The 23,989-nt window shown below is 40.4% G+C and overlaps 1 protein-coding gene and 1 long non-coding RNA gene across 17 annotated transcripts in view; both read left to right on the top strand.

Annotated features, from left to right (window-relative positions):
- MYT1L (myelin transcription factor 1 like) overlaps positions 1 to 23,989 on the top strand; it is a 311,356-nt gene that overhangs the window by 2,671 nt on the left and 284,696 nt on the right. For 13 of the 16 annotated variants that reach the window (XM_085056772.1, XM_085056770.1, XM_085056764.1 and 10 more), the window contains exon 1: positions 3,913 to 3,938. The exons of 2 other annotated variants lie outside the window; for them this stretch is intronic. The gene's annotated coding sequence lies outside the window, so the exon portion shown is untranslated. Of the gene's footprint in view, positions 1 to 3,912; positions 3,939 to 3,997; positions 4,536 to 23,989 lie in introns of those variants that run through there. One more of the 16 variants, XM_085056761.1, reaches the window with a different exon arrangement.
- LOC146440237 (uncharacterized) lies at positions 6,133 to 11,647 on the top strand. The gene is made up of 2 exons (XR_014851377.1): positions 6,133 to 10,078; positions 11,191 to 11,647. It is a non-coding gene; the product is annotated as an uncharacterized LOC146440237 (long non-coding RNA).

Genomic DNA, 23,989 nt, shown 5'->3' with positions numbered 1-23,989 from the left:
GCAAAACCCCCCAACATATTCCAGCTAATCACGTCAAAAATTATGTTTGCCCTCACCAACACTATTGTGCCCAAGGTCTTCCTTGCATCCGAACTGCAAATGACAATTTTCTGGAGTTTGACAATAGGAAGCATTTTATTGATTTAAAATTGATCTGGAAGATCTTTTTAAGGTCTCATTATACATATAAATGACTTTTGCAGTCTTCAGTTGCAACACTATTTTATATTCAGGTTCGCAGGTTAGACAGTTTTAAATCAGACTAGGAATAACTTCTTTAAGTCATTTTAGGTAGCACTGGGGCTTTGCCCTGTTTGGTATTTTGACTTTTATTATCTGGAAGTTACATTGTTATCATTTAATAACAGCCAATTGCACATGCGCAGTAACTTTTTTTTTACCATCTTCCCTTTCATTTGTATTCTTTATGAGCATGACCCTGTACTGGAAACTGAAGCCACACATTAAACTCTAGTGCGTGAAGGATTTGCCAGGACAAGCAGTGAACTCCCGCAAATCACTAAATTCAAAATGCTTTTAAGAGAAAGTGTCCTGCTAAAGAAAAGGTGGGATATATTAAAGAACACACTGCATTTTAAAGGATTTGAGTGTAGTTAATGTCACTGAAAACTCTGCAGCCATTGCAATATATGGATAAATAACAATTTACATTCAAAACTGAGAAAGTGCACTAAACCCAAAAAGGTCTGTTGCTGTTTTTTAACTATGACTTTTACATAGTTTCTCGGTCCCTGATATAATATTCTGAAGAGGGTTTCCTATTTTTTTTAAATTTCCTTTTCTTCTCATTTCTTTTTCACCCAAAATCAAAAGCCCAGTGAGTAAAGTATTGTTTCTTTAACTGCTTTAGAGAACTATACATTTAAAGGATGTGTAAAATAGGATTGCATAGGAACAGGTTTTAACAGTGACAGCCACAATATGCAAGCCAATTAAGGCTGCTCGTTAGCGGGTATATTCTTGTAGTACTCCTGTCAAGCTGAAATTGTACTCCCTTATTGACAGTTCGTCTGATGCTTGAATTCTGCTTTCTGTGTTTGTCTAATGTTTCAAGACTCACTAGAAAGTGCTACTAGTCAGAAAGTAAAAGAAATTGAAGGTTTTCAAGCATACTTTACCTGAAATTTGCTAATCTGGCCAATTTAACCTGCAGGAAAAATACTGTGCTCTCATTAACGCTGCTTAAACATGACCTGCATCTCCTTTTCCCCATGGATAATGCGCACTGACGAGACAGAGGCTGGGGGAGGGAGAATCCAACCCACAGCATTAAACCCATACCCTAACATTTTATGGAGGATAATTAGGCCAATGAATTACCAGTCTCCCAAATTTCTTTCCACACTGTTTTGTTTTTTTTTTGCAAATGCTTCTTATTTATGCAGTGGCGTCCCCTCACCCTCCTTAACACTTACCAATACAAGATTTATATACATGTTGTCCCAATTAAAGCAAATACTGTTTCTGTCTTCAGTGGGAGAAGCACTGGGCCTTTTCTTTGTGTCACCCCGAAGGCTGGACAAGATGATGAGGGTTTTTTTCTCAGATAAATCACCTTCAGAAAGTTTGACAGCACCTCCCGTGATATATGTACTATGTAGTCGCCTTCACTATCCTATTAAAGGTAGCTAGGATCTAACATAAGGAAGCTAGCTCTAGCAGAGGGAGAAAACAAGCCTTGATTTTTCAAACGCAACTACCAAGGTTCTGCATGCAAACCTGATGTTAGAAAACGCTGAGATTCATCTGTAGGGGTGTAGATAGCCTATACACTTACAAGGGGGCCCTTTCATTGCCAGGTGTGCGTGTGTGCTTCTCAGGATGCGTTGATTTGTGTGGAAAAAACCCAAACTGACATGCCCTCGCTACGACACAAACATGGTAGCTCTCCCTCCCCGCTACGAGGAGGCTTTTCTCCCCGCGGACCGGCTCCCCCGTCCCGCCCCCGCCCTGCGCGCTGCCCTCCGCGCTCCCCGCCCGCACCTGCGGCCCGGCCGCTCCCGAGGGCTCCGCGCCTCGGCCTCGGGGGAGCCCTGCGTCTGCAGGGAGATGTAATCAGAGATGACAGAGAAAAATTAAGGAAAAAAAACCCAAACAAAAACCCCAAACCACGAGCGAGGTGGGGATTGGGGGGGGGGGGGCGGGGGAAGAGACACGTAAGTCCTTTTTTTTTTTTTTTTGCTTTCTGAGGGAAACACTGCGTTCTCCGCCAAAAGCGTGGATGTCGTGAGGGCTCTGCTATTGTTAGTCCCTTCCCCAGCAGGCTGGCTCTCCTCTGAATCCTTGTGAAAAACTTCCCCCCCTCCAAGCCCATCTCCTGCCATCGGAGTGCGGCTGTGGAGCTGCTCTGACGGCTCGGGGTGTGAAGGGCTGGTACGCAGAGACTCGTCTTCCCTTCAGCCGCAGTGTGGTGCCTGGCAAGACTGGGTGGGGAGGGAATGGCAACCTCTACAGCAACCGACATGTCTGGTGTTCACACGTCAGGCAGAGCGGGCTCGGGAGGGATTACCTCCCAGGGCTTGAGGAGGGTGTTCCTCGCGACTTTGGGGTCAGTCTCCCCCGCTTCTGTCGCGGCCAGCAGGGGCTGCCCGCGGTGCCCTGCCAGCCGCGGGGCTGCCCGCACCGAGCACCGCCGAGCAGAGCGAGCCGCGGCAGGGAGGGAGGGAAGAAGGGAGGGAGGGGTGCGGGGAGGAGGGGGCTGCAGCAGCACAATGGCAACGAGGAGGGCAACGAGACCGGCAGGCGCGCGTGTGTGTAGGGAGGGCGTGTAGGCTGTATGCGTGCGCTAGCCAGGGTCCTTCCCGTGCGGAACAGCCTGCCTGCGGCGATGGACCCGCAGGGCGGGGGGGACCCGGCAGGAGGCGCGGCGGTGCCCGGGGCAGGGGCCGGGACACGGCAGGGCTGAGTCCGCGGGGGCGTGCGGAGTCGTGCCAAGGCAGGGGGGAGCCGCCGCCTCCGCGTAAAGATCACAGCCTGTCACGCTGCTACCGAAATGACATTTCGGGGACGGGTTTAAACGAAGCGGCTCCCTGCTGTCAAGCCGCTCCCGTCGCAGGGACATCCGGCAGCCCCGGGGCGACCCCCTTAGGGACGCTGCCCACGGGCGGGCGAGCACCGGAGGAAAGCCTCTGCACAGCCGTGGAAGGCGGTGAGGTGCCTCTTCCCAGTCATTGTCTGTGACACGTTTAGTAACGCGGTCCCTGGCTAAGCGCAGGCAGCGAGAGCCACAAAATCCACGTCAAATTGCTGGGGAAACGATGTTAAGGGTTCGTACATGCAGAGCTGGCCCTTTATGCGTATGAGCCCTGATTTCTGTTTGGGGTCTCGATCACATAAAGTTGAGTCGCGCAAGTTGCTAATGGTGTAAAGCTGCTAATCTTTTCTCCTGTAAATAGTTAATTTCTTTTGTTTGAAAGGGGAGAAGATGGTGTGAACAGGTAATATAAGCGAGGCTTCAGCAAAATTAACTCTAGAAACCCTGGTGTGGTACCCCAGTAGAAAAAAACGATGGTTTTCAATCGTTATTTTGTTTTAAAGATACATTTAGAAGCCTAATTGCTGGGGCTTTTTCTTTTCTTTCTTCCTTTTTTTTTTTTTTTTTTTTCTGTGGGGGGTGTTCTCTATCGGAGACACCATTTTACGCCAGCACAGCGGCAGGGGAGTATTTTTAGCGGTCTCTCCTCCCGGGCGGCTGCGGCGTTTCGGCGTTCCCCTCCATTGGGTGGAACACAGCGCCGGCGCGGCGCCCCCCGCCGCCGGGGAGCCCGGCCGGGGTGCGCGGCCCCAGCCCTGCCCGCCTCCCGCCGCGCCGCGGGGGCCGGGCCTGCCTGCGCGGCCGCGCCGGGCACTGCACCGCGCCGCGGGGCCGGCGGGATGGATGCGCGCCGCGCCGCTTAAAGGATGCGGGCTCAGGCGGGGTAAGTCAGCAATCTGCTACGGATGCTGTTCTGCTGCAGTAATGTGGTCTCTAGGGGAACTCGGGCTTGATGCATGCTACGCTGCCTAGGCTTCCTCCAGCCCGTCGCCTCTCTGCTGCTCTTAAATGGAGGTTACAGCTGATCCATCAGCCACAGAGCTGCACGCATGCCCACCTTCTCAGCCTTCAGTGGTGGAAACTTACTAATTTCTGCCTTCGACTTCAGGCCCGTTGGTTTCCTGTCTGAAAGCATTATTACTTTTGTCCATGTGGCAAAATAATTAGCATACAGATGAGAAGGGATCCTGCCTCTGAGCCTCAGTCGCAGGAGAAGATGTGCAGTGGAAAGTTGATTGGATGAATGGAGAACAAATGGTGGGCGTTCGAAAGCATTAGGAGAGTTTTGTTGTCGTGGAGCAGGTTTGTCAGTTTTCTGGGTGAATCTCGTAAGATGGAAGGCAGGGTGGCTGGTGCCGAGACGACTGCTTGACAGACTGTGGCCTACTTGAAGGTGCACGTTTGGACTGCATGCATAGATAATTCCTTTGGACTACTTTGTTTTGCAATTCTACGGCTTTCCCCTTCCTATTCCCTCAAGGTAAATATGTCCTTTTATCACCGTTGTTGTTTGCAGGGCACTTTGCTATTGTTGACAAAGTGATGGAAAGTTCAACTCTTTGGGCAGTTAACAAAGGGAATAGCTTGTACTTCTCCCACCCCAGCTCCACAACACATACTCTTGTGCATGGAGCTGGAGGAGGCTAAGCAGCTCGGGGCCAGATCCGGCTCTCCCTGAAGTCAACGGGGAGTTTGACATTGCTTCCAGTGAGAACAGGATCGAGTTCTCAGTGATTGTTGTTTAATAATGACTGCTGGAAATGTCAGATTTGTGCTTCCTATTTTCTAGAATAATGTGGGCAGACCTGTAAAATTAGCAACTCCTGTTTCAATGAAGGCTTTGCTGGGATTAGTTTTGATTGGTGTGTTATGCATTTTCTTGGCCGAAAGAAAAAAATGCTTATTTAACACAAACTCGCCAGTAATGCTAAAACCTAAGTTGCAGATTGACAAATTGCCAGTGAGTCTTTCAGATCTGTATATCTCCTTTACATATCTGCCCTTATAAAGGCTTCCTTTTTGAGAGAAGAAAACAAAAGAAAAAAATAAACAACCTGTCTGTGAATTACATTTTTTGTCAGATAATAACACTGAGTCAGACTGGAATCCCACTTCTCGAACGGAGCATCCATTGATAGGCATTTCTTATATAATTCTGATGCTGTGTATAGAATATGGGGTACTTAAAGATTTAGTTATGTTTGGGTTTTTTTGTGTAGTCATTTAGGAATATTTTTATTGAATTCCAATGATTCCTAATCTCCTTAAAAATGGTGATTTTAATTTTAACTGACCTAATTTTGAAACTGCATTTAAGGTTGAGGCTAAGTAGAAATTATTATCTGGTAATTGTCTTTACATAGTTCTTGTGACTATTGTAGAACAGTTTAGTAGATTATTTGCTTTAATTTGAATGGTATGGGGTTTTTGTTACCTTTAATTATATTGTTGGGGAGAACAACAGCTACAGTTCAAAATGATGTTTAGTTTTTACCTTTCTCTGCCTTTTTTTTTTTTAATTGCTATTTCAGTTCTGTGTGGTAGTTTATTTTCAAAAATTGCCGAACAAATGAAAGTCTTTGTCATGTCACTCTGCAAACAAAAAACCCCCAAAATTTGGAAGAAACTGTTAACCCTTGGTAGGCAGTTAGCAGGTACCCTTGATGATTTATTAAGGCTGATCAAGTTTGGAATGATAAGGTTAAACTTGGTTGCTGTGGTGTAGTCTGGTGACTATATATATTTATACTTGTTTGCAATATGACACATTTAAAAGCAATTAAGATGGCAACACAACACTTTGAATATTAGAAATAGAGTGATGCAAGACTGCAAGTAAAAATCAGGATCTTTCTAACTAATTATATTTTTCTAAAACCTACATTGATTTATCAAGTGAAACAAAGAGAAGAGTAAATTATTACAATGAGTAAATGTAGAATTAGGTACATTTTAAAGTAATCTTATTGTAGATTCAGTTTTGTTTGTATTTTACATCTTGAACTTTCTAGAGAGTGAATGTTCACTCCCCCCCCCCCGCTTATTTTCACCAACAAGGGCAATAGTTAAATGCTAAACATTTGCAGTAGTTTCTTTGTTTTAGATTCAAATACCCAGTTACATGCCCAAATTTTCAAAAAGGGTATCAGTTTTATTGTAGTAGTTCTTGGTTCATAGTATGACTTTGTTGTTTTACTCTACAGTCTTGGATGCTGCATATTATAGAATTGAGCAACTGTGTGTTTGGAGACAAAGACAATTAAGAAAGAAGAGGAGCTACTTCAGTGTAATCAAAGATACATGGTTTCTCTAGATTTGTTAAGGACTATTTTTGAGGGTTTCTGTTTTTCCTGTTCTTTTCTATTTTGTTTAATTTTTGTGTTGAGGAGATGAGTAAGATATGCAAAGGAATATTTTGATTATATACACATGCATGCTACACATATGCGGCAGTCTATTAGCAAGGCATAGAAACTTTGTTATATGAATGTCAGAAAATGTACTGTTTTCAAAAGTGTTCTGCACTGGTCAGGCTTTTATATGGACTCTAAAAGAATGAAAATGTAATTCCCATCCATTATCATTTCCATGGGAAATGAGCATGGGAATTTATTCTAAGTACGTTGCACAAGCACATTTATAAAACAAAGTTGTCTGTGTTAGAATAATTTCTTGATCAACTTTGAGAACAGTCATTGTTTTGTTGAGAGAGTCAGTGGTGGAAAAGTACTTAGGTATTAAATAGGTGTACAACACTGAATATCATCATGGAAACGCTGAATTTAATATCACTTTGTCTGAGCATGATAAATGTTTGCATCATGTTGATCAACTTTCAGTAAAGATGTGAAGCTCTTGATAGTGTAGTACCAGAAAACTTTATGGCTGTGGATTACTTACTGACTTTTCTTTCTTGTAATAGGAGTGATGAGAAATGCTAATAATATTATTAATGATGTTTTAAACAGAAGTGCAGCCAGATTTTCATAGAGTAAAAGTGGGTGCAGACCAAATGGCATCATCTTCTCCACATATCCTAGAATAAAAAGTCACAAGGAGAACAAATCAAAGCTTTTGTAGCTTATTGACAATGATTATCTCTTTAGAATCCTTTACAGTGTTTTGCTTTGATTGGAATCACTCTGCCTATTTTAGCCATAAAGGAAAAAGCAGCAAAATGTAATGAAACTGAAATGAAGGGGAAACATCTTGTGTGGGGAGGCGGAATAGAATGTGGACACAGACAGACAAAAATCACAATAGGATTTTGATCCCTTAAAAGGGATCATACTTCTAGTCATGAAACCAGTAAACATTATTATTATTAGATCAGACTTAAAATCTGATCTCAGATCAGATTTTCAGTGCGTATATACTAGTTTAGCGTGTTGGCATTGAAGCTGCAGATGTGGAACACGGTTACCAAGAAAGAAACTGGCCAACTTGGTTGTGGAAATAACCAGGGCTGCAGGGCGCCCCAGAGAGATCTATCAAATCAGGTCAGTACAGAACTGTCTGGTAGGTTGTAAACAATAAGAAATCAATGTTGTGTCTGCCAGTAAACCCTTTGGTTTGCTGAAACTCCCACCTGCCTAATGCATCTGGGCAATTGGTTTGAGAAGCCAGTTTCCATCAAGATAAATTTTATGTTTCTTGAAGGTCTATCATAACCAAATTGATTATAGTTCTGCACCAGGCAAACTCCTAAACATATGTAAGGTCACAAATTCCCAACCAAACCAGCACAGGAGTCTATTATTTTGTGAAATATTAAAGGTCTGTATTTCTCATATCTTATGTCAGCATGGCATATTTTTATCACGAAGATGGTTAAAAAGGGCATGGTATACAACAAATATGTGTTCACTTGGCATGGCTTCAGCTGGTTGAGTCTAAATCCAGCAAGTGCTGTCCCTTGCTTGGTGCAGTGGTGAAGAGAATTAGGACAAAGCAGCAATTAAAAAAAAAAATGTATTTTCATAACAGGTTTTAAAAAGGCTGCTGTTTTGTTCCTACTTTGCATGATCCTGCTCCTGACCCCAAAGAAAAGAGAGCAGTGAGCTTTGGAACAGGCTTGCACTATCATTTTATAGAATGACAGGCCAAACATATTTCTCATGCAGCTCCAGTAAAATCAAAAGGAAACCTGTCCTCACTCTCTCATGTTTTTGTTATTAATAAGATTGTTTACAGACAGAATGTAATGGAGAGTATAGTTACCATTCAATAAAGCCTTTAGACCACTCACTGAATGGCTAATTTTTTCCAGGCTCTTTGGTGTTATCGTCTCCCTCATGTCCCGTCTCCTCCAATACAAATAGTGATAGTATTGCAGATGTAATACTGCAATATTTGTATTTCATATCAACAGCTTGCTTTATTTTTCCAAGGGAAATCCCCTTTTCTCCTCCTGTCTCTAGCCAATACTGGAGGATATTACCAAGGGAATAAAATTTTATGCCTAATTTTAGTGTTCCTTTGCCTAATGTAGTGTGAATAAGTACCATGTTACAGCATTTAACCTAGTCCATCTTTGTCACTTTCTGAACAGTTCCTCAGTTCAAATAAAATAGTCAAAATGCAGAAAGAGAAGATCTCCAAGGTTTGTTATAAGGATAAACTGTAGGGAGTAGATGTTCTGGCATTCCTTCAGTGCTGCAGCAGGGCATCCTCTCACATAAGGAATACTCTTGAAAGGGGTTTCCCAGGCCTGTTGTGATACTGTAAATCTGTGGCTCATCCTTTTATTGAATATCTCCTTTGCTAGAATTGTTAAATCCAGTGTATTAGTTTTCAGCACTGGTGATTTAGTTTTAGTAACATTTTCAGAGATACTGGCAGTTCCTCTGCTGTCTAAAGAGGAAATGGCCATGTTTAAATATGACACTATGTTTATAACAACTTTGCATACATTGTGGCTGTCATGTCCTATGCAGAAATACTCAGGTTGTTTTTTGGGGGGTGTGTGCATATTTAGAAAGAAATAATGCCATTATGTGATAGAAAATGATTAAGTACAGGGCTTTTTATTTTCTTTGTATCTTTATAATGCTCTTGGTGTGTCTAAGACAAATTGTTATGAATTCAGAATTATATTTCTGCAGTGTCTTGGTTATGCAGCATAGTTTGAATTAAAAATCCAGAAAAAACAGATTCATGTGGCTGGGAGTTGACACTAAAAAGTAATGCTTGTGTATTTCCGGCATGTGCAAGCACAGAGTAATTTCCAGGTCTTGCTAGGAAACACTCAGAGTTTATACAGGTTGAGCTAAAACATCCTCACACATAGAAAAGGATGCCTGTTCCAGCAGTGGTAAGATGCATGCACAGTTGATATGTTACTTATGTACTAAGAGAAACAAATTTACTGAGTTCTTCAAGAATTTCACAATCCTCTGATCCTTTGGCTGTGATCAACCTGCACCCAATCTCAAGCTCCAGTTTTCATCAAGCTCCAGATCTCATCACTTGCAGTGATGAATAAATGTTTTTCTCAACCTTTTAAAATACTCTGCATGTTTGGATCTACTTGAGCTTAAGGGCTTTACTCTCTGTGGAGTTACTGGACCTCCATATTCCAGGAAGATAGCATGCTTCAGTCCTCAGGGATAGTGGGCACAGGCGAGGCTGCAGCATTCTCACAAGAACTAAGGCGATTTTTGGACATTGCAGGTGTAAGATGGAGAGGTTGCGATGAGAGGAATGAGTAACAATGGCAGAGCAGGGAAAAAGAAACAAACATTCAATTAAAAGGAAAAATAATCAAACATTCAGTTAAAAGGAAACTGCCAGTGGAAAAACTGAGGTTCTGTTAGCCAGCATACAGAGTTTGGATGCTAAGGAAAATTATAATTCCATGACCATTGGACATATGACCTCAAACAAGAGAAGAACTTCAGAAGTGGATATGGACAACGGACTTGTTAAGAAGGATTACACAGAAGAGTCAGGAGATGTACATGAATGGAAGTCAGGAGTACTTCATGAACCCAAAGATCAGATGGAAAAGCAAAGAAAGCCCAGGTAAGTTTATTTTTATATGCTACTTCTGCGAGTTTGTTTTGTTTGGGTTTTTCCCAGACTCAGCTCTAAGAACTTGTTCTTTCTCTTCAGTTCTTTCATCCCTCTCTTAGAGTAGTGTCTGATTACAAGGGGACAGGAAGCAAAGAAAATGCCTTTCAAATAGCCAGTTTATTTTAGCATTCCTATATGCACTGTCAATTTTAAGTAAAAAACCCAAAAGATAAAATACATCACACCCAGTATTCATAAGTGTGTGCTAAATATAGATAAATATATGTGGGCATGTAGAATTTCTGTGACTAAATATCAGTTCTTTCCATGCAGTGGCAAAAACAATGGCAATGAAACAGACACCTTAGTATGCCATTAAACCAGACGGGAAACAAGACTATTAAAAGTAGTCTTGCTGTTGTTTGCTAAAATTGTGTTTTCTGAGAATAAAATGTATACATGTACTAGAACCTTCATACATGCAGTCGGTTGCTTTTTGAGAGTAAACCAAATTCAAAACATCTTTTTTTTTTTATTCAGGGAAACAGAGCCATTTTGATGTTGGTCCAGAGAAGCTGCTCATTGAATTAAACAATAGCAGCTATCCATTTCCATTAATGGATTTTCAGGTTGATCTTTGCATGAACATCCCCTTTTATCTTCAGGACACTGTCAGCATTTTTCAGCAAGTATTCTTTAAATTTTGAGAGTGAGGAAGGCCTTTTTTACTTCTCCCTTTACAGTGTGTTACTGCCTCACCTTTGTCAGCTCTGGAGAAGTGCTCATAGCAGAAGGGTTGGTAATGTGTCTGGGTGAGCTCCCGTTGCTCTGAAAAATCTTCTCAGAGGTCTCTGCACTTTCTGAATAGATCCCTGCCCATTCAGTCAGTTACTGCCATGTTTCTACAACTGATATCTGTGGTAGTCCACACGCTGTATGCAAGCTCTTCAAAAGGTTGTAAATTTAAAGTAGTCATCATTGACAGACTTTCTGAACTGCCCACTACCAGGCTGATCCATTTCATATCTTACAAGAAAAAAAAATATGTGGGAAAAGGATGGAGATTTTTATCTATGGCATGTCCAATCTAACAATGCCTTTTTTATTTTGTTGTTGTTCAGTGACGTTGCCTGAGAAGAAGAAGGTGATGATAAGAAGGAAGAAAAGAAAGAGAAGGGTTGGTATTTTCCAGAGGTCTGTTTGGCTTTTGTGACACAACGTGCTGGAGATAACGCACACTTGAATAGTTTACCTTTGAAGACTGACCATCCTGATTTGGCAATTGGAGGCACTGCAAAGCAGTATGGGATAAATCACCCAGTCATTTCACTGTAGCAGTCACTGTGTTTCATAGACAGCTCTGCAGAGCAGGTCTCATCCCATATACCTTCTTCCTTTAGCTCCTACCTGCCCAAGAGCCAGCACAGATTGCCACAGTATTAATTCCAGCCAACTCCAGTGGAAAATAAGGCCATATGACAAGATGGCACATATGTTAATGAGTCATGCACCCTGCACTTTTTATTTGTCATTTTATATGTTGTTTGATATGGTTAATAAACTTTTATTTTGCAAAAACTTTGATGGATTTATTCTATTGGAAAAACTGATATGGAACATCCTTTTCCTATACCCATGCTTCTTGCCAAATTCAGTAAAATGTGGTTAACTTGAAATTCAGTTTTCTAGCAATCGTAAGTACAGTTTATTCAAAGAGCAGATCAAGCAGATTCAAAGCAGTACTGCCAATAACACATATCTGAGTATGCTTCTGAGGCTTCCAGGAATTGTATTCAGATTGACTCCTGTAATTGGTCTCCTGTATTCAGAATCATAAGTATTTCTACTCTAAGTGAAAGCATCTTCATTTTTGGGTTTAGAGGTGTTTTTGATTTACCAGACATACATGAGAAGCCCCTGAGCAATACATATATCTTTGTTTCCAGATGTTGGGTGAATCACTTCAGGAACTAGGGAAAGAAAAGATAGAGCAGCTTTTTGAGAATTACAGTTAATGAAGTAGCTATCTTTATAAATATTGTGGTCTAGAAAACTGTCTTTGCATTGCAGTATTGCAAAAGGATTCCTAAAAATAGGAGCTCTACATTGATTTTGTAATTGCATAGAAGTTAGTGAGCCACTTCTTGTAACTACTCAAAAGTCTCACTTGTGTGTTTATATACTGGGAAGTTAAGAGAAGCATGAATGGGATACCTTACTAATTTGCTTGCTTTTGTATGCTTTGAAAGAGTCACGATTGCACCTTTATAGTAATATATATATATAAAATACTACACCCTTTTATAATATATTAAGAATTGTCAACCCAAGTTGCTAACCACCACTAAACAATCAGGGTTTGCAGGTTCCCGAAGCCATCATGCCACTAATTTCTCAGTGTATAAATGCTTTTGATTTTGTGGCCTTTCCATTGAAAGGTTGGTATAAACTTGGCACACAATTTAGAACTGGAATTGCAATGTCTTGTATCTAAAAGCTTTGCTTCTGCTATTGATGATCCTAGATTTCCACCATGATTGTATCTAGGGCTAAATATCATGAGTCTTGGCGTATCTAAATCAGTTGTGGAATACTCCTACCTCCTAGCAAGTTTTATTTTCTGCCTCCGTCTTCTACTTTTCCTCAATTTTATATATTTCTTGAAAAATCTGATAAAATTGAAACTCTGAAAGTTCAAGGAAAATAGGTATTAAAATATGAAAAGACATAAGAACTCCACTGATTTGTTCCATATATTTGTAATGGTATTATAGGTTTGAGTATTAAAACATGGAAATATTAATATGGGGAAATGAAGAAGGAACCAGGGGCTCTCAAAAAAAACCCGCAAAGAGAATAGGAACAGGAGGAAGCTGTGTTTAAACTCTTTCAAATTCCTTAAGCAATGTTCTGGAGTCCCACCATGCATTGCCAAGCATTTCCCTCCACAGTGTCTGCAAATTGCATAAACTATCCTGAATTTGAAAATCCTCCTGTCTAATGGAGTAATTTATTTGTATGTACCTTCATAACTCCCTGTATAAACAAGCAACATGTGGACAACATTCATAGGTTTATGATTTAGTCTTGGATGGTCCTGTGATCCTTCTGAGTTCCTTCCAACTTGAGATTATCTATGGTTTTATGATTCAGATAACTTGAATTCTAGACAACCTGTATGCCCAAGGGCTGTTGCATGCACAGCTGATTACTGGGAAATATTTCTGCTGTAAATTGGAGTTTAAAAGTATTTGCTATAGGAGAAATGAGGCTTTTTCTTACTCACCTGTAGTATTTTGATGTAAGGATGCAAGTAAGTCAGGAGATTCCACCTGTTGCTCATTTTTACCAGCCAATGGATGAATAGGAAACAAAAATTTAGGATTAGAAACTGAGAAAGCAAAATCAGTAGCTTTCCTGACAGTTTTTTGTTAATACACATTCTGAATTTTCATATATGAGAATTACAGATTTCAGATCATAGCTTAATGTTTTTAAAGAAGAAATATGATTTGACTGTTAACTGTAACCCTGAAATGTGTTTAAAAATGTCTCAGTGTTCACTCATACACTTAATTTTTATTTTTATGCTGAAACATCAGAATATTAGAGCTATGGTAACAGCAAAAAGAATTTGCCAGACATCTGTATTAGTACAAAGAAACAATACGTTTGCATGGCTACATTTACAGAGCCAGTTGTCTTGTCCTTTTCCACTGAAGTAATTGAGAATTTCTTGATGGGAATAAAGCATTCTGTGTTAATTTCTAGGTTTTTAGCTGCTAACTTACTTTCCCAGTATGGCTTTCAAAGCAATTCCATTTAAGAGATAATTATTAACCCCTGCTTTATAAATTGAATTCTTGATTGCTTTATCATTTTGCCCAAAGTTCTGAATTCTAAATTTCAGTTTGGCATGTCATTGCTGTATGTTGTCTCTTGATCAACGAGAGATCAACCTTGGTTGTGGTAAGCTTAAAAACAACATTCCCCAAGAGGCATCACACCCATGACATAAGCCATGAAGTATTTTTCTGGCCTCTCTAGAGGCATGTTACTGCCCCTGTTTGCAGGTAGCCTGAAACACTAGTGATCAAAACAGTATCAAATTGAAAGGCATAGGATATCAGTATTAATCAACCTTTCTCTTTGCTGAGAAGTGTGTAACTGATACATTCATGATAATTTGAGTGAAGGTTCTGACCAGAAAAAAGTCTTTTAAATACAATCAGCCTCTTTTCCTTCATCTTCCTTGAAACTGTTTTGCTAGCCTTGAACTATACACAGAGATTTTACTCACAGAATGAAAAAAACTGCATGCAAATGAAAAACATACAATTTGCTGTAAGTATGTAGAAGATTATATTCATCATACAAGACAGTAGGTAAGTGTGAATCCATTGCTGCAAATCTTGAGAACCAGCTAGGTTATCTATTAATAATGCCAGAAAAATTGGGAGGAATCTCATGCTTTAGAAAACAAGATGTCTGTTTATATACAGAACACAGCCTCATTCTTGTATGACATCCTGGCCTGGGTGTTCATATTTTATAGGTTTATCAGTCTTTTGCTCATAACGTAAATGTTTACAGAATTAGGGACTAAGCATGTGAAGTTTTGAGACAAAATAAACTGCATATTCACTAAAACCAGCAAACCTTTTGAGTTTTTGTTATGAAAAACTGTAGATAGGACAAAAATGGGAAAAAAAATCACAATATTTCTCCTTTCAAATTAAATAGTTTGATTTTCTATTAGAAATGGATCTCTTAGTACTTCCTTAATTTATGTTACAAAATAAAGTACAATTAATTTTGAAATTCTTTATATCACAAGATCCAGTTTGACTCATATGACTTTAGTACTGTTTGGTTTGCCAAAGTTCTCATTTTAAATTAGTGAGAATCAATAAATTAGCCTCATATGAAAAAAAATTTCTGGAGCTGAAATTTGAAAGATTTTGTGGTACTGTCTCCTACAAGTTTGGTTGGACCAGTGGCACTGAGATCTGTGCATCCCTAAATTTTGCCTGAGTAGCTTGTTTTTCCAAGCACTCAGTAGGTACTGTTGAAATTCTTGTCTCTGGTTAGAAGTCAAAAGAGGAAGGGGATTCTTTCAACATTACACCTCTACATTTAAGCCTGTCTGGTTAAAAATTTGTGTTCAACAAAATAGCTGTAGTCACTTGAGGATCATTTACGGTTGTAGAGATTCTTAGTTTGTCACTGTATGGCAGAGATTCAGAAAATAGATTTGGATACACCTCATTGCTTGTGTAATATTGTGCAACTTCTTCTGTCTTGTGATATGCTTATCTGAATTACAGTTAGCTTTGCATATAAATTAGCTGTAAACTGCAATACACCATTATCCTGATCCTTTTGCCCTTTTTGTGCTTTCTTAGATCTTAAGAGAATCATGAAGTGGCTTGGGTTGGAAGGGGCCTTAAAGACCATCTAGTTCCAACCCCCCTGCCACAGGCAGGGACACTTTCCAGTAGACCAGGTTGCTCAAAACCCCATGCAGCTTGGCCTTGAACACTTCCAGGGATGCAGCATGCACAGCTTCTCTGGACAACCTGTTGCAGTGCCTCACCACCCTCACAGTGAAGAATTTCTTCATCATATCTAATCTAAACCTACTCTCTTTCAGGTTGAAGCATTCCCCCTTGTCCTGTCCCTTGTAAAAATACCCTCTCCAGCTCTCTTGTAGGCCCTCTTCAGGTACTAGTGGATGCTTTAAAGCTGAGCAACCCCAACTCTCTCAGCATGTCTTCACAGGAGAAGTTCTCCAATGCACCAGTTGTCTTCATGGCCGTCGTCTGGACTCGCTCCAGTCACTCCCTGTCCTTCTTATATTGGGGACCTCAGAGCTGGATGCAGTGCTGCAGGTGGGGGTCTTCCAAGAGTGACGCTGAGGAGCAGAATCATCTCCCTTGATCTTCTGGCCATGCTGCTTTTGATACAGCCCAAGGCACGTGGTTGGCTTTTTGGGCTGGAAGCACACATTGCTGGCTCATGTCCAGCTTTCCACGTACCAGCAACCTCAAGTTTTTCACCTCAGAGCTGCTCTCAATTCATTCTCTGCTCACTCTGTATTTGTGCTTGGGGCTGCCCCAACCCGGTTGCAGGACCTTGCACTTGGTCTTGTTGCACTTCACGAGCTCACCTCAAGCCTGCCCAGGTCCCTCTAGGTGGCATCTCTTTCCTCCAGTATGTCTGCTGTGCCACACAGCTTGGTGGTGTTGGTGAACTTGCTGAGGGTGCACTCGATCCCACCATCTGTGTCGCCGACAAAGATGTTTGTCGATGCCCCTGTCAACTCCTGAGGAACACAGTTCCTTGTCACTGGTCTCCACTTGGATGTTGAGCTGTTGACTGCAACTTTTTAAGTGTGACCATTCAGCCAGTTCCTTGTCACTGAGTGGTCCATCCATCAAATCCATGTCTTTCCAGTTTAGAAATATGGAAGTTGTGTAGGACAGTGTCACAGGCTTTACACAAGTCCAGGTAGATTACTTTGGTTGTTCTTCTCTCATCCACCTACACTGTAACCCCATCAGAGAAAGCCACCAAATTTGTCAGGCATGAATTGACTTCAGTAATGCATTGCTGGCTGTCTCAAATCCCCTCCTTACTTTTCATGTGCCTTACCATAGTTTCCAGGAGGATCTTGGTATTACTTAGTCATTGCATCTCTTTTAATACAAAAGATAATTCATAAATTTACAGTGTGGCTTGAGAGCAGATCTGCAAGTGTTACCACTAGTATTTCTAACTCAGGCTACTCACTAGTTTGAGAGGCTTTTTTAAAAACCCATTTCTTTGGGCCAGCAAGGAAAAGCAAGTGAGCAGGGAAAACAAGAACAGGGCCTCTCTTATGGTGGTAAATAGTATGGTGTTATTTTTCAAGTCTGTGACAGCTGCTGCTACTTGAAGGGATTTCAATGTGATTGTACCACCTGAGAAGCAATCTGAAAAGCAGCAAACAGGAGTGAAGGTTTCAGATGAGTCTTCACTAGCTTTGCCTGGTGAGCTGTGTGGAGGGGTGTGGTTCCTTTCTCATTCCATTTTGTGAGTTTTCTTTCCTTTCTGTCATTTCCTTATATGCCAATAAGCTGGTAAAAAGTATGTCTCTATCAAAATGGTCAGTATGGGTGCAGGGTGTGCAAATATACCAGAGCTGGCATTAATCACTGTCTTTGAGCTGGAGTAGCTGTACAAGGTGCAAGGTGGTTGAGATGATCCTCACTTGGTTTTGGCTTTGTTTTTGTTTTCTTAAAAAACTGGTAAGAGTCAGTAATGTGAACTTTTATGAGGCTGATCGACTTACCAAGATAAGCAATGTAGTTGGTTGAATAAGCATAAATCACGTTTTCCTCCTGTTGTGTGTTTTGCAAGTATGCTTTTTTGAGAGCAGATTGATTATTAAGTACCTGAGATAGCATGTTATGATCAAGTGACATTAAATGTTTGTACCTGATATGTACCTTAATGAAATGTTAAAACTGTGTATGCTGATCTAAGAATTAAAGTGTAGCGGTAACGGTGCTTTATTTGATGACAAAAATAAAATTATATTTGTGCTAGTCCTTGTAGTTAATGCTCATCCAAGAGCTAATTTTATCCGCATTATATTGTATATCATTTACAGGTTTGTAGAAAAATCAGATTGAAAAGGATATCTGGAGGTCCAGTCCAATCTTCTCAAAGGCATTCAAATCAGGATATAGCCATAGTAAAGTCCAAAGTTCAGTGTACACAGTAGCATGCAAGTGTTGCGAAGGCACGTGAGAGACTGTGACAAAAAGGTGTATTTAAAGTCAGGTTGTCTGTCTGTCTATCTATCTGTCTGTAGTATATATATGTAATGAGTTCACCTGATATTACCGTGTACAGGTAATTTTATTTCTGGCATCTCCACATGTCACTGGGAATAGAAGCATCCCTAGAGCCAAAAGCTGTCTCTTCTGTTGGATCAGGTGGCGAAAGGGAATCCACAACATCTTCACAGGTCAGAAGGGTGGTAGGAAAATGCAAGCTGAAGGCCTTTGTATCTGAAAAATATCTTCAAAAAATCTTCTAGCTATTTTCTCTATTCTGAAAAACCATTTGGGAAAGGAAATTTCGTTTTCAATCATAGAAACACATTTCTGTTCCAAGTTAGAAAAGATACAGTAGGAATCAGTTTAACACCAATGGAGAGATACCATGGTTGACCAAATAGGTCCTCCCATTTCAAGTTCACATAACTGAAAGCCAAAAGTTTGAAAAAAAAATACGTCAAGAGACGTGGAACAAAACAGGTAGTCATGCACTTCATTAAACACAACTTAGAAATAAAATGGAAGCAGGACATGTCATATTGTTTGGTTGCTTAATAAATCTGTATTTTGTATTAAGAAATACATTGGCTTTACCATGAGTATTGACACTGTGCAATTATGAAAGCTAGTAGTTTTTGTGTTGCCACAACTCAGCATCGTGCTGCTCTGTTTCCTACGTGGTTTTATGCTAGTCAGTGTTGACCCTAAGCATTCTTGGATTCATGGGTCAGACATGACACTGAGCTGCCTGATACAAAAATAAAATGGAAAAAAAACAGATTCCATTTCCTTTTGTGTGCATAGGGCACAGATAGGTTCATTTCACTTTAGAAAGGCAACCTTGGACCACCTTGGACACAGGACACTAAGGATCAAACTTTTCTCTTTGTAGCACTAGTGTAAATATAATATGTCCAGTGATTTTATTGGCTGTTTTGAAAGTATCCAGCTGCTGCTGCAAGAAGAACTTGAATAACTTGGAAAGGACTTCAGGCCTGGCAGAATGTCAGGTGTGAACACAGACTAGAACTACAAATTTTAATTAAATATAAACTTCCTATAATTTATAATTTAAATTAAAAGTCAAAATTTGGGAGGTCCTTTAAAAAAAACAGAGCTGCTTTCGCTGAAAGCACTACTTCTTAAGCAGGCCATCAGGCACATATCTAATCTGAAAACACTGTGAGGTTTGACATGATTTAGCAGTTTTTAGAATTGTCACTCACCTTTAAGGTTTAGATATTTTTTCACATGTCACACATGCTGTGACGTCTGTTTTGCACTCTTAATAAAAACAAGATTGTTCTCAACATTGTCAAGTGGAGATAAAGATGGAGTCATAGGGGATAGTGAGATGTAGAATCACTTGAAGCTGTGTTTTAAGGCTTTATGACTGACAAACCAAATGTGCTTTTTCTGCAGGGACTGTCTTTTTCTTCTGTGTCTTTACAGCACATAGCACAAGGTGTTCAATTGCACAGTTTGGACTGCTAGTAAGAGTAACATATGCATGTTAGAAATGCTGTAGAGATGAGACTGCTGTTTTACTGTGAGTCAAGGTCAGCTGTGGGTGAAGAACATGTTGACTTACTTGGCTAACCTGTGGGAAATACAACTTAAACTGTGTCTCTCACAGTGGGTTTGAGAGTGAAACAATTATGGAACGCTGTTTTAAAGGAAACAACATACTTACTCTTTGTGTTGTCCATGTCAGTAACTACATGGCCAAAATCATCTGATATTGGTTTGTATATAGTGACAGATATTGTATAATTATCTTGTATACTGATGCCATCCTGTTGAACTCTCCATCATCAGTCATGGTGTGTTCAAGAGAAGATCCAGCCCCTTACCAGCTGTTGGTAAGGTAAAACACACTATTATAATTGTAGGTGAGGCACGGTATTTCCCTGAAATACAGGTATGTAACTGCTCTTGTACAAGGGGTTGCTAAAGATAAGCTATTCCGGGACATCTTTTTGATGTGCAGTGTTCTGAGTACTGAAGACTTGGTGTACTTTCATCATTCCAGACAACTTCAACCATAATCATCTCTGATTTTTGTAATGTATGGGTGTGGATCTCTGTGGCAAGTGGAAAATTCAGCAGAAGTGTTAGTTAATTATAAAATTCCTGAATATATGATCTCTCTAAAAATATTTTTGAAGTTAAAGTGTAGCAATGTGTCAGTCTCTGTAGTTATAAGCTATGGTTGTTACCACTTCTTGAAATGAGTGATGCTGTTTGTTTCTTGTACCCTAGGAAAGACTGTGTGGTTACTAAGTTTTATAGATAAGTGTCAGGAAAAAAAAGGTTTTATAAAAAAAGCAAAAAAAAACCCCCTTTGAGTAATGAGGTAATACGGTCTAATATATTTGATCTTGTTTTGGGACAGAGAGGTGAGCTAAGGTGACCTTTTGAGGCCCTGTTTCCTGTGACCGCATAGCCGCAAAAGAAAATGTGAGAAATAAAAAAATGAAAAAGCAATGCAAAGAAGTGAAACTAAAGGATTTGGCTGTTGAATGAGGCTGATCCTGCATTTTTGTATAACGTGGAGCAGGTGGAGACTGGCTGTCTGCTGCAGTTACCAGTAATGGTCTAGTCTACCAGTAATCACAGCTGTGTGGAACTGTGTGGCAAGGAATTTATCAAGGTGCAAAGTGAAAAAAGTCTAATCTTTGATTAACTTAAGCTTTGACTTGGGTCAATCTCTTAGGAAAGCAAACGCTTCTGAAAACAAAGGAAGTTTTGTAAGAGAAACCTGAGAGTCAAATTCAAATAAAAATACATGCAATTGTGTATGCCTTTGGCAGAATTAGTGGCATCATAGTAGCTGTGATAGTCTAGGACTATCATAATAGCCAATTTAGAGATAAGGATAACCATCTTTCATTATTTGGTTACTTGAGCTAATATATTTGGAAAAGAGACAAATCCTTAAAAAGCCAAAGCTCTTCTTTGATTCAGAATTGAAATGTTCTCTTTCACAAGGAAACAGCTGTGGTCTGAAAGTGTGAGCATTGTAAGCATGGTGTAATTGTCCCCCTGATTCAGTCTCCACATGGTATTAGAGCAACTTACAGTCATTGGGATCTATTGGTGGTTTAATATTTGTATTTTGGTAGTGCTTAGGGCATCAGCCTATTTTGGACTTAGGGGGAGGGTCCTCAAATATGGTAAGTAAAGTCCTCTTTCCTAGCTTGCACTCAAGGGATGTGAGCTGGGACTGTGAGTCTTTGGGAATTGATCTTTAAGCAGGCTGGTTCTTTTAATTGCCGTAACCGATGACTTTTTTTTTATATCCAGTATTTGCAATAGGTATTTAGAGATTCAAAAGTGAAGGGTATCTCAGCACATGTTTGCATGAGTGACATTGCTTGTTTCCTGCTGGCCTGTTTTGATTATTAGTTGGGCCTCTGCTTTGCTTGTCCAAAGCTACTGACAAACTCTACATGATAGTCACTATTTAAAGACTGATCCTTAATTCTTTAGACCCCTAGAGAAGGCAAACAGTTTGAGGTGATGAGTGAAAACAGAAGATGAGATGGTAGCTGACCTTGTTGATTATGTGAAAGAAAGAAGGACTTCTGCAACAGGCAGAAAGAGTTCAGACCAAGTGAAGTAATTATCTGAGATAATGGGTCCTGTGGCCAAATTCTGATAGCAGATAAATGTGCCTGTTTACATTCGTGATTTAGCATAGTAGCCTATTGGTGGCTAGAACTTACCTGCACAGGATTGTTTTGCTCACTATAAGCAATTCTGTGTAAAAATTCGGCCAAAACATTTGCCTCGGACAATCAAATTGCTGTCATCTGCATATGTAAATACTGCATAAGTTTTTTCCCCAGTTGTGCAATTTTTTGCTTTTTGAGGGTTTCAGGAGTCTGATTCTGTTTTTAAGACTGCAGCTGTTGCTGGGTAGCAGTGCAGGAAAAGGAAACCCTTGCATTTTTGTCCCAATCAGAGTAACAGGTTCATATATAAATATTTCAGAAAATTTCATTAGAAATACAGAAATCTGTGTATCTTACTGGTTGGTACAAATGCTCTCCAGTAGCTGGTTCCCTTACTCAGACGTGCAAAGCTGTGCCACCCAGAAAGCTCGCCTCTGCTTCTGATGCTCTTCAGCTGCTTCTGGCTTCAGGAATGTGGCAGGCATGATCTGGACAGGTCCTCTAGGTAAAACTATGGTAGTCACCGGCAGTTTTGCTATTGACTTTAGTTCTACCAGGGTTTCATCACCAGAGTCCAGCGTCTTTCAGACATTTTACTGATCAGCTGATGATTACTTTGAAAGAACATGCTCACCAGTTGACATTAGGAACACTGGGCAAGTTCAGCTTCTGCAGCACTGGTATCAGATCCAAGGATTGTTGAACACTGTGGGAGGACTCCCATTGTCATTGTAAATTTTGGCAAATAAAATATAGAAGGCCTCCAGAATTCGTAGGAGTTAGAATGATGTTTATTTAATGGACCTAGAATGCTTACAGAACTAAATTAATTTTTCAACACTTTAATTAATGCTCTGAGATACAGAAAAAATATTTAATACACAAGACAAACATACAGACTTTGTTAGACATTTTCCCTTGCACATACTCTATTTCTTTCACATACTTTCTTTCATATCCTCCCTTGCTGATAGTCTCCTTTTTTTTTTTCTGATGGTTATTAAATTTTTCCGTTTTACAGGGTGACTTAAAGATGCCTGTGAAACCATTTTTGGTTCTTTGTGCCTGATCCTATGGGCACTGGCTATTGGGAAGACTTCTGAGACCTGTAGATCAGATCTGTCTCACAGATCTGTTGGAAATAAAATTATTTTCTATGTATCTATCTTCTCAGAGCTACCATTTGCAAAAATCATCTGTGTTTCTTTTACACAATGATGCCTGTTGAAAAACAGAAAATCTGAAGAAAAGACCACATGAAGCTATTAAAAAGCAGGTCTTCTTTCTGTCCTGTATAATGTAATAGCTGTTTCTGGATAAGGATTGCAGGGCAAAATCTGGCCCTTTGAACTTGTGTGATTGACTTCCCATCAGCACTTTCTGCAGTATGGGAGACAGAGCAATCAGCAGAATCAGCAGCACGTTGTCCTTGGACCTCTTGGGGCTGGAGAATATTCCAGGACAGCAGTCAGGTCGTACCGCAGCTGAGAGTGATGATCATTCTGTCCCAGCCCACGCAAGGAGCATTTTGGCATCTACTTCTGATGGAGCCCTTCACCTTCTCCCCTGCTATGAGCAGAGGTGTTTCTGTGACAGATGCCTGAGGTCAAGGGGCTCCAGAAGAGAAACCTGCTTTAAGCAGTGAATGACTTCTTTGGCTTCCTAAAAAAAGAGGAAGCCCATAGCAGCAAGGCCAGTGCTTTAGTACAACTCTAAGGATAACTGTAATTGGAACAAATGTCTGCACTTTCGTAATTAATTAATCATTAATTGCAGTGAACATTTTATAGGTCACAAATTGTTTAAAGGTAAATGCTCCCATTATGTGAAACAGGTATATCCAAGTCATATATCCTGTCAGTTTGCAGTATTGATTTTCACCATTAGTCAGTATTTTGAGAGGAAATGCACATTAGTAGATGTGTCTTGGAAATGATTAGTGTTGACTAGAACTAAGTATAGTGCAGGTGGGAGTGTGCAATCTCTCAACCAGTACTGCTCATGCACTGTAGTGCTGGCAAGGCAGTTCCCCTAATATGCCACTGTTGAATAGCAGCTATCATTTTGCTGCAAGCTGAATAGAGCTTCTGTGACAGAGAAAAAGCCAAGGACTATAAGTAATATCTTTACATTCAGCTATGCCTTTTATCCGAAACTGGACAGGGACCAAATGCTTGGAGGTGAAGTACCAATCCATCAAAACCCTGCACCACTTAGATTTCAGAGCCTGCAAGAGCATGCTCTTGCCCCTCAGTATAAAGTCTGCTGCCCTCAGACATGCTGAACTAAAGCTTGATTTTAAAAAAAGTTCTGAGAGGGAGGCAACATTCAGCTCTGGTAGCAAGAGGCAGCTCTGAGTGCAAAGTAATTTTGTATCTGAAAGCAGCGCTAAGGAGAAGACTACTTTGGGTAGTCCA

Source organism: Lichenostomus cassidix, chromosome 3, assembly GCF_008360975.1.
Source record: "Lichenostomus cassidix isolate B80296 chromosome 3, HeHo_3.0, whole genome shotgun sequence".
NCBI classification, from domain to species: Eukaryota; Metazoa; Chordata; class Aves; order Passeriformes; family Meliphagidae; genus Lichenostomus; species Lichenostomus cassidix.
Note: the sequence above shows the minus strand (reverse complement) of the source record. Positions and strands in the feature narration are given on the sequence as shown.